The 10,658-nt window shown below is 42.9% G+C and overlaps 1 protein-coding gene across 1 annotated transcript in view; it reads right to left on the reverse strand.

Moving 5' to 3' along the window:
• GABRG3 (gamma-aminobutyric acid type A receptor gamma3 subunit) overlaps positions 1-10,658 on the reverse strand; it is a 558,231-nt gene that overhangs the window by 155,611 nt on the left and 391,962 nt on the right. The gene's annotated exons all lie outside the window — the stretch shown is intronic.

Consider the following 10,658-nt stretch of genomic DNA (forward strand, 5'->3'; position numbering starts at 1 on the left):
CTGAATGTGAGAGATTATTTAGGGTATCTGGTGGAGAAATTTCTAAGCAGCAAAGCATTCAAGAGGTGAGTTGGGTGCTGTTAAAGGCATTCAATTTCAAAAGGGAAACAGAGCATAAAAGTTTCGGAAAATTTGCAGCCTGACAATGCAATAGGAAAGAAAATCCCATTTTCTGAGGAGAAATTCAACTCAGTGGCAGAAATTTGCATAAGTAATGAGGAGTCAAATGTTAATCCCCAAGACAATGGGGAAAATGCCTCCAGGGTATGTCAGAGACCTTTGAAGCAGCCCCTCCCATCATAGGCTTGGAAGTCTAGAGGGAAAAAGTGGTTTCATGGGCTGTGCCCAAGGTCTCCTTGTTGTGTGCAGCCTAGGGACTTGGTGCCCTGCATCCCAGCTGCTCCAGCCATGGCTGAAAGGGGCCAACATAAAGTTCGGGCCATGGCTTCAGAGGGTGCAAGCCTCAATCCTTGGCAGCTTCCATGTGGTGCTGAGCCTGTGAGGGCACAGAAGTAAAGAACTGAGGTTTGGAAACCTCTGCCTAGATTTTAGAAGATCTATGGAAACACCTGGATGCCCAAGCAGAAGTTTGCTGTAGGGGTGGGGCCCTCATGGAGAACCTCTACTAGGGTAGTGCAGAAGGGAAATGTGGGGTTGGTCCCTACTGGAGCACTGCCTAGTGGAGCTGTGAGAAGAGGGCCATCATCCTCCAAATCCCAGGATGGGAGATCTACTGATAGCTTGCACCACGCATCAGGAAAAGCCTCAGACACTTAATGCCAGTCTGTCATGGCAACCGGGAGGGAGGCTGTATCCTGCAAAGCCACAGAGGCAGAACTGCCCAAGCCATGGGAGTCTACCTCTTGCATCAGCATGACCTGGATGTGAGACATGGAGTCAAAGGAGATTATTTTGGAGCTTTAAGGTTTGACTGCTCCACTGGATTTTGGGGTACCCCACTTGTATAGGGCCTGTAGCCCCTTTGTTTTGGCCCATTTCTACCATTTGGAATGGCTGTATTCACCCAATGCCTGTACCCCTGTTGTATCTAGGAAGTAACTAGCTTGCTTTTCATTTTACAGGCTCATAGGCAGAAGGAACTTGCCTTGTCTTGGATGAGACTTTGAACTGTGGACTTTTGAGTTAATGCTGAAATGAGTTGAGACTTTCAGGGACTGTTGGGACGGCATGATTGATTTTGAAATGTGAAGATAGGAGATTTTGGAGGGGCCAGGGGTGGAATAATATGGTTTGGCTGTGTCCCCACCCAAATCTCATTCTGAATTCCCACATGTTGTGAGAGGGACCCGGCAGGAGGTAATTGAATCATGGGGGCAGATCTTTCCCATGCTGTTCTCATGAATAAGTCTCACGCGACCTGATGGTTTTAAAAATGGGAGTCTCCCTGCACAAGCGCTCTTCTTTTGTCCGTTCCCATGTGAGATGTGCCTTTCAGCTTCCACCACAATCATGAGGCCTCCCCAGCCACATGGAACTGTGAGTCCAATTAAATCTCTTTTTCTTCCCAGTCTCAGGCATGTCTTTATCAGCAGAGTAAAATGGACTAATACATGGCCCCAGGCCTTACGTCCTCAGCTGTCCCTGCAACTCTCCATCTGATGCTTTGCTGGGACTTATGAACCAATACCCCAAAGTATGGCGCTTTGACATACTGAACTGAAGAAGATACCTCAAGCTCTCTCTGACCTTCCCCTGCTCTCCTGTCTCTCAATCCTCTGTTTCTCCCAAACACAGGATGAAGTTATTCTCTGAAGTTCCCTTGTCTGCCTAAAGGCCAAGTCCCACAGAGAAGAAAAACAGTCATTTCTCGTCCCTACCCTGCATTTACAGTAACTGAACTCATATCTCGGGAAGGGAGACTGAAGTCTGTCAAAAGACCTACAGACTTTTGGCACAAATCACTGTCTGCTCTGCAGGCCCAACAGATTTTGTCCCAAGCCATTGTTTGTTCTTCAAGCCCATTGAATTCCCCTAAAAATCATTTACTACCCACCCCCCCCCCAAATTATCCACCTTTCCCCATGTCCCTTTCCTCTAAGAAGAGGGGTATATAACCATCTGCACCCCACTGTGTTGGGGGTCATCAGTCTATGATTGTCCCCAGGGCACGTTAATAAATTTGATGCCATTTTTCCTATTCATCTGCCTTTTGTCAAGTGATGTTCATCAAGCCTTCCAAGAGTAAAAGGGAAGTTTTCCCTTCTCTCCTACAGTTTCCTCCCACTGGAAGTGTCAGGACCTCTGTCAATAATGAACTGAGTTGGAGGACAAACCGTCAGCATCCTCGTCCTCCATCAGGATAACTCTGAGGTTTGGTCCACAACATGGTAACCTGCTCCACACACACCTTGGCCTGGCTGTTTCATTTCCTCATTGTCTACCTCTGCTTCCTGGGTCACGTCCCAAATACACTAATCAGACTCAGTGCTTGCTTCAGGTTCTGCTCTGCACAAACCCACACTTAAACAATAGAAATGCATAGACAATACAACTAGGGTGTACAGATAAAATGTTAGTTTATGTGTAACAAGAACAAACCTGAAAATAGGCAAATAAAATATTAGATAGATTCCTAAATTTCAAAATGGAGATATATCAGCAGAAAATTCACTGGTGCCGTGCTGCACGCCTATAATCCCAGCACTTCGGAAGGCCGAGGCAAGAGGATCGCTTGAGTCTAGGAGTTTGAGACTAGCCTGGGCAACACTGAAACAGTCGCTACAAAAAATACAAAAATTAGCCAGGCATGGTGGTGCAAACCTGTAGTCTTAGCTACTCAGGAGGCTGTTGTGGGAGGATCACCTGAGCCTGAGGAGGTCAAGGCTGCAATGAGCCATGTTCTTGCCACTGCACACCAGCCTGGGTGACACACTGAAAAAAAAAAAAAAAAAGAAGAAGAAGAAAAGGAAAGAAAAGAAAATTCTAGGATACATCAGAATTGAACTCCTTTTGACAAAGATAATTAAAATTGCATTTTAAAAATCATAAGAATTCTAAAAAAATCTAAAGGACTTGGGAATCTCCTCTGAGAAAATAAATAACAAAATAATGAAACATGAAGATATTATATGGTATTAGAAAGTGGGTATTAGATGGTAGCAGATTAGATGGAGATTGTGGCCAACACGTAACAGTGTTTCAGAAAAAACAAACAAACAAAAACATCAGCTGACCTGATCAGGAGAACTGATGAGGATTCTCCTTTATTGGTGTTTTCATGATAATCTGAATGTTTATAAATAAAATTATCCATGTTTTAATCATAAATCATTTGGAAAGAAAACTTGTTTTCTTGTAATATAAGCGTTAACAGAAACAAACACCAAAGTAAGGGCCAGAAGTTGCTAAAGGTCAGATTTTCAAAGTGACTTTTTTTAGTAATTGAATTACCATTAATATAATTAAGTACTAGTAATATTGATTCAGGGTTTTTTATAGTTGGAAATACCCTTTCAATAGACATTGTTAAAACTATTAATTCAACATTCCAAATACAGTGAAGTTACTTGCTAACTTGTAAATTTTTGCCTAGCAGAGATCCAAGGAATTTCTGTCTGGCAGAAAAGCTAGCCTGGAAGATTGTGGTTTATCTCCCCATAGGGATTTAATAGGTTTGTATCTAATACAGCAATCTTTTCTCCTAACTTATCTTTATTCGATTTTCTACAAATGCCTAGTTCCTCAAATGCTCCTTTAACTGGTACTGTCATTTTACTGAGTTCCTTATTTATTAATGAGTTGATAAAAACACTTGACATGTATTTATTTTATATTCATAAGAATCATCTTTTTAAATTTTTGAAAATTGTAATTTAGAAGCATACAATTCAAGTTCTTTATTTCCTAGGTAGAAATACACTCAGAAAGATTAAGCACCTTTTTCGTGACTAACAGTTGGAGCCCAAGCATCGTAAATCGCAGGCTAGGGTCTTTCTAGCACAGGTCATCCTTCTCTCACTGCATTTGACATGGCATTTGCGTGCTTTCTCTTTTACAATACCTTAAGGTAGGCAAGGGAAGTCATGACCATTTTGTAAGTGAAGAAAACTGAACCAGCTGGGAAAATATCTTGCTGGAGGACACCGCTGAAGTCATTGCCAAGTAATGTAGCTGAGAAGAGGCAAAGTTCACCCACCCTATGGCTAATGCCCACAAGGAGTTCACAGGTACAGTGACAACCACTCAAGGGACAGTGTTCTGGGACTGGGAGAGAGACAGAGGCACTGGGAGGGAAGTGAGTATGAAGAGGCCAGTGAAGGATTCAAAGAGGATACAGAGGCTGGGCACGGTGGCTCATGCCTGTAATCCCAGCACTTTGGGAGGCCGAGGCGGGCGGATCACGAGGTCAGGAGATCGAGACCATCCTGGCCAACGTGGTGAAACCCCATCTCTACTAAAAATACAAAAAATTAGCCGGGCGTGGTGGCAGGCGCCTGTAGTGCCAGTTACTCGGGAGGCTGAGGCAGGAGAATGGTGTGAACCTGGGAGGCGGAGCTTGCAGTAAGTGGAGATGGCACCACTGCACTCCAGCCTGAGTGACAGAGCGAGACTCTGTCTCAAAAAAAAAAAAAAAGAGGATACAGAGTTTGAGCTGGACCACTGAAACAGGCACAGTGGCAGTAACTCTTTACATCTGGTGGTGGACTTAAATTGTAAGAAGGGGACTAAAGCCAGGCATGGTGGCCTAGTACTTTGGAAGGCCAAGGCAAGAGGATCACTTGAGAACAGGCGTTTGAGAACAGCTTGGGCAGCAAAGCGAGGCTCCATCTCTACAAAAATATGAAATGATTTGGACCTGGTGGCATGTGCCTGTAATCCCAGGTACTTGAGAGGCCGAAGTGAGAGGACTGCTTGACTCCAGGAGTTTGAGACTGCAGTAAGCTATGACTGCTCCCCTGCACTCCAGCCTGGGTGACTGAGCGAGACCCTGTTTCTAAAAAATAAATAAATAAATGCAAAAAATTTAAATGAAAATAAAAGTGTTTTATGGCTGCAAGTAGCTCATTCTTGTAAATAATGTGTAGTTGTTGATCAAACTAGGTTATACTGATGAAACAGAGGAAAAACACATACAAATATTATCTTTAGTCCCTATCTAAGCTTCTGATATTATTTTAAATATTGGTTTTTCCTAAAATTAAAAATTAAGTAGAATAATAGTGATTATATATATATATCATGTGAAATATCCACCACTTAAAGCTTAATGCTGAGTTAATATTTAAGTATAATTTTGTGCAATATGTTAACTTAATAAAATATTACTAATTATATTCTAAGTCAATTAAAGCAATTAATACTGAACAGTATATGTGTAAAAGCAATTAAAGCCCACATTGAAGTGATATTTCTAGGACTATGTTTTGCTGTTTTATAAAAAGATCCAGCATGTCACTTTGTTTTTAACCTATCTAAATGAATTAACATTATTAAATTGCAAGTTGCCCATCACGTTTATGTTCTAATTTTAAATAGTATGATACTTTTGAATATTCAGCATTACTTTGTGTTTTCTAGAATATGTTTATGCGAAATATTAATATATGTGAGATGACAAATTCATTATAATTATTTGCACGGAACTGAGATTTAGGAAAATAGATCACCCCTCTCTAATCTTTTCTTCCCCCTCACATATACAGACTTGGATGCAAACAAGACAAGTCAGAATCCATAGAAACGATTTGCCTTTACAGCTTGTCTGTGGTACCCAATTATTAACAGCCTTGGAAAATCATTTAACCTTAACTATAAATGGTGCCCTTGCATTGGGATTTGCATTATTAACTAGAGATGGCCACCGTCAATACCACAAACTACAAGGAAAGGAGAAGCAGTCATAAAAAGGGTCAGATTCTCCTTCTCACAAAATAGATTCCTGCTTCTCAAGAATCTTCTTTTTATAGAATGTGATCAGGAATTTCCTTTATGAATTTATGTGCATCTCCCCACCAAGGCTGAAAGAGACTAGTGACACATTCACAACTGGGGAACTGCAGACAGGCTGGGAAAACATGACATACGATTCAGAAAAAAAAAAAATGTTCACCATCTCAGGGAAAAGAGGAGGAAAAATGGCGGCATATTCTATCGACGGTTGCTAATTCAGTTGGGGAGTAAACATGTTCAGAGTGTGTGGTCTAAACAGCATACCTTGTTCAGAACGTGTGGTCTAAACAGCATACCTTGTTCAGAGCGTGTGGTCTAAACAGCATACCTCTTTTTTTTCACAAAATGTCGTTCTGAATTCTGGTAGGAATTTCCAACAATGGAACTTGGTGTACTGAGCATCATAGTTGGTTACTATGGGATGATGGTGTAATTGTATAGATTAATGAGGGTACCCAACTCACTTTGAAATTCAACAGTGGATACAACCACGTTTGCATGTCTGTTTCCCCTATCATCTTGACCTTCAGTTTCAGAAGGAGCACGAGACAGCAGTGAGCGTCCCACTTGTGCAGTGCAATTTAAATCATAGCTTCATCAGTTTGATAAAGTGGACGTGGATCTACACCCATATTTTGCCACTACTAGAAAAACAACCCACTCACAGCATCTGCATGCATGGGAAACCCAGATATTTTTCTATGTTAAATACAGCAAGAGAGGAATGTGCCAGAGTGCTCACTTCATGTGTCATTCCTGATTATTTTCCAGGAAACTAAAATTCATTGCAGGCTTGTTTTATTGAAATGTAACTGATGGGGAAAAGACCATGTGATTTCTTTCAACAATCAGCTAATGAAGCTGGAGGAACCTACTCCTCCTCTGAGGTGGTCTCCTGAGATTCCACGGCAAAACAGGTGCATGTCACAGTGCCTCCCACTAACAGACCAAGTCTGCTGGACCAGGCTCCTAGGCTGGTCCCAGACTCTGCTGCTCAGATTTCAAGTGCAGCCACTAACAAACTGGAGATGATCCAAACAGGTAGGAGACTGGCAGCCTTAGGTTGTCTGATGTCAACAGCTGAAACAAAGCAAGCAAGAGCTGCAGAACAAGTACTCCAGGCTATTACATGAGCAGGCTAAGTGGCCAGCTGGCCATCTGGTGAGTGATTCTTTCCTGGCAACCTGTCCATTGTGCTACTCTCCTTAGATTCCCTTTCTACTCTGCTAAATGCCTCGCTCAGGCCTCATGGTTATCAAAGCTGAAAGATACTTCAAGATCACCCAGGCAAATACTTCATTTGATAGATGTGGAAACAGAGGACCTGAGAAAAGTGAGTAACCCCAATATTCAATTCCATGGAAGCATGCTGCTTTCAATGCATTTGCTGCTGAATTCCATTAAAGGCATATTTTAAAGAATGGCTTTGTTTTTCAAGAATTGAAAGTTTAATTAGAGATTAGGATGTGCTAAAAGGGGTATGCAATCAGCATTCAACCTACTATGCTTCCACGTTGGAACTGATGGCCTCACACGAGACACTGGTGAGTAAGGGGCAGAGGGAACATCTGTCCTTAGCCTCCCCAAGGTGAGAAAAGAGGATCACAGAGATCTGGGTCTGTGCCCACATCTGAAGGGTTTTTCTTAGTATGATACCATAATTTTTTTTTTTTTTTTTTGAGACGGAGTCTCGCTCTATTGCCCAGGCTGGAGTGCAGTGGTGCGATCTCGGCTCACTGCAAGCTCTGCCTCCTGGGTTTACGCCATTCTCCTGCCTCAGCCTCCCGAGTAGCTGGGACTACAGGCGCCCGCCACCACGCCCAGCTAATTTTTTGTATTTTTAGTAGAGACAGGGTTTCATCGTGTCAGCCAGGATGGTCTCAATCTCCTGACCTCGTGATCCACCCACCTTGGCCTCCCAAAGTGCTGGGATTAGAGGCATGAGCCACCGTGCCTAGCCAATACCATAATTTCATAGTGGAGAGCCCATGTTCATACAAGAAAGATATTCCTAGAATCCCATCCAATTTTTAGGCAGCATGGCTGCATCATTTCAGGTTGAAGCAGAACTGTCTACAATGGCATTGTTTACAGGTTGGTTCAACCATTGTTCCCAACAGAGCTTTCTGGTCAGGCAATTTTCCTCCCTAGCTGCATGGACTCATTAATTGAAAGGTCATTTGTATGGCATTTGCTCTGGGAGATCTTGTTTTTGTATTCTTTCACCATTCTGTTATTTTGCTGAACACACTTGCCTTATCTAGAACTTTCTGCTAACTAGCACTCTGAACACCCATGGTATAAAGTTTATGATGTTGGATCAAGTGACTTCCGAAGCTTTCTAAAATTCAGAAATCCTTTAAATCATCCATGTAATTAAGTTGCTTAGTGCATTTTTAGTATTACACATAAGCAAAGTAAAACTAAAAAGCAAAAATGCCAGAGGGGAGGGTGAACACATAACACTTTTCAAAACCAAGAATGAGAAAGCATGACTTAAACTCAAGTTTCAGAAAAGACAGATGACTTATTACTTGGCCCTTGACTATCTGTCCAAGGTCATTTCAGAATGTGGGGTTCCTTCGACTTGGAGCTTCATCAGAAGGGGCATCAAGCTTTCCTCTCAATGCCTTCCATTCCCCCGTACCTTCCCACACCCAGCAAACTCCATTTACACAGTGTCTCTACCATAAAGCCTCCCAGATTCCCATGCAGATAGATTTCTTTCTTCCCAAGCATGTCTACTTGTCATTTTCAGTAACTGAAGGATGATGCACCAGGTTCAGAGTGAGCCTGGTTTCCACTCTGTGTGCCCCTGAGGAAGTGACCGCACTCCTGTGCTCAGCGTCCTGCAGAACCAGAGTTAACAATAATGGAACCTACCCTGTATGGTGTTGTGAGGGTCTATGAAATGCTGCAGAAAACGACAACAATGACCAGGACAGGGACAGTGCCACACTATGCACCTTGGATAGAATTACTATTATTGTGTTCTTATTGTAATTATTCATGCTATGCAGTAACTTTATAGAGATGTAATTGTCTTAAGAGGGAGACCACAGGTTCTGTGAGGACAGCCCATACCCCACTCCATATTCCTCATAACTAGACCTTCTACCCTGCAACCGTTTTGACCAACCGCCCTAGCACTCCGTGAGTGCATGTATGTGTGCATGTCCACCTGTTTTGCCCACACACCTCCATCAGGTTTCCTGGTGACGAGCTTTAGGAATGAGCTCAGACTCTAGATGACAGGTGCCCATACTATTTGTCCTGGTCTCCATTACCTGAAACTCACACCTTGATCTTGACCATTGAGCTCTGACCTTTCTCCATTGTGGAAGAAATTAAATGAAGAAAAGAAACAGTCCTTCTTTACGAGACCAACAGCTGGACGGCCCATCCCAGCAGTGCTTTCCCGTCCCATTCCTGGCCATTCTGGCGCTGCAGTGGGAGGTGAGAGTCCCAATCCTGAAAGCACCCCAATGAGATGGAGGGGAGATAAGAAGAACAGCATGCTTAGAAAGGAAACACAGCAGAGAGAGATTTCAGAAGAGGACCCTACATCTCCCTTGGGTCCTTTTGACTTTTCCTTCCGTGAAAACACACCTTATCGCAGTGGTCCAATTTGTCTTCTCTCACATCGAGACTTTTTTGCATCAGTCAACAGAAGGAAAATGGGCAGCTATCAAGGTTCGTCAGCAAGGACCACATGGCACAGAGCAGATACTATAATTAATGCATAATTAGGTGACAGATTTAAATAATCAACCATATAAAATTTAGAAAAGCACCACATGTATTATATGCAGTGTTATTTAATTTCACTTTAATATTTACAGATACTCCCTTTGTATCTGAAGCATTTCAAAGGTTGTTTGAAAGCACAGTCCTTTCCCAATCCTGAAATATTCTCTCTCTCTCTCACTATGCAATGGCCAACGCACTGTGTTAAAAGAGAATTGTAAAACTGTAGACTCTATGAAGCAATATAAAACACCTTTTAGGAAAAAAATGTGGTATTCTCCCTCCCTAACCTCATCAAGATTTAGTCAATTGTTTTAAATAATGCAGCTACTAATTTTTTTTTTTTTTTTTTTTTTTTTTTGCTTTTGGGCACCACATACCTTTATTGGTAGGCTGGTTTCTTTTATTATGACTTTGGTCCATCCAGGATAGGTCAAGAGGTATGTTGGCCTAGAGATGAAGGAGGACTGGGATCTTCCACTTACATGATTAAAATAAATATCTAGGACAACTAGATCCCAGGTGTTCTCACCAGACAGGAAGAGTGCAGGGTGTCCTTGTCGGGGAGGGAGGTAGCGTGCAGCCCCAGGAGGGTAAGAGGATGGAAACTCCACCTCTGGGAAGGAATCCCGGGGCAGTGGGTCCTGGCTAGTCAGGGAGACCCACGGAAAGCAGTGGATGTGAGGATACTTAGTCCTCATTGGTGGAAGGGACACACTGGGAGCCTCCTTAGTGCCTTTGGAGGACCCACTGTCTGAGCCACCAGGGGATAGGGAAGTGAGCCGACAGAGGGTCCCGATGCTCCCATGGTAGGAAGAAAGGGCATGACACAGGTGACACTGAGGAGCAGCCTGCTGCAGGTGCAGATCTGCAGAGACACAGGAATGTGCAGAAACAGTGAGGCCAGGTCAGGGTCCAAGTAGGCAGGGGAACATGGGCACAAGGTTCCATTATTGCCCATAGCAAACTCCAAGTTTTAGCAGCCATGCAGGTCTACAGTG

The sequence above is a fragment of the Rhinopithecus roxellana genome, chromosome 5, assembly GCF_007565055.1.
Source record: "Rhinopithecus roxellana isolate Shanxi Qingling chromosome 5, ASM756505v1, whole genome shotgun sequence".
NCBI classification, from domain to species: Eukaryota; Metazoa; Chordata; class Mammalia; order Primates; family Cercopithecidae; genus Rhinopithecus; species Rhinopithecus roxellana.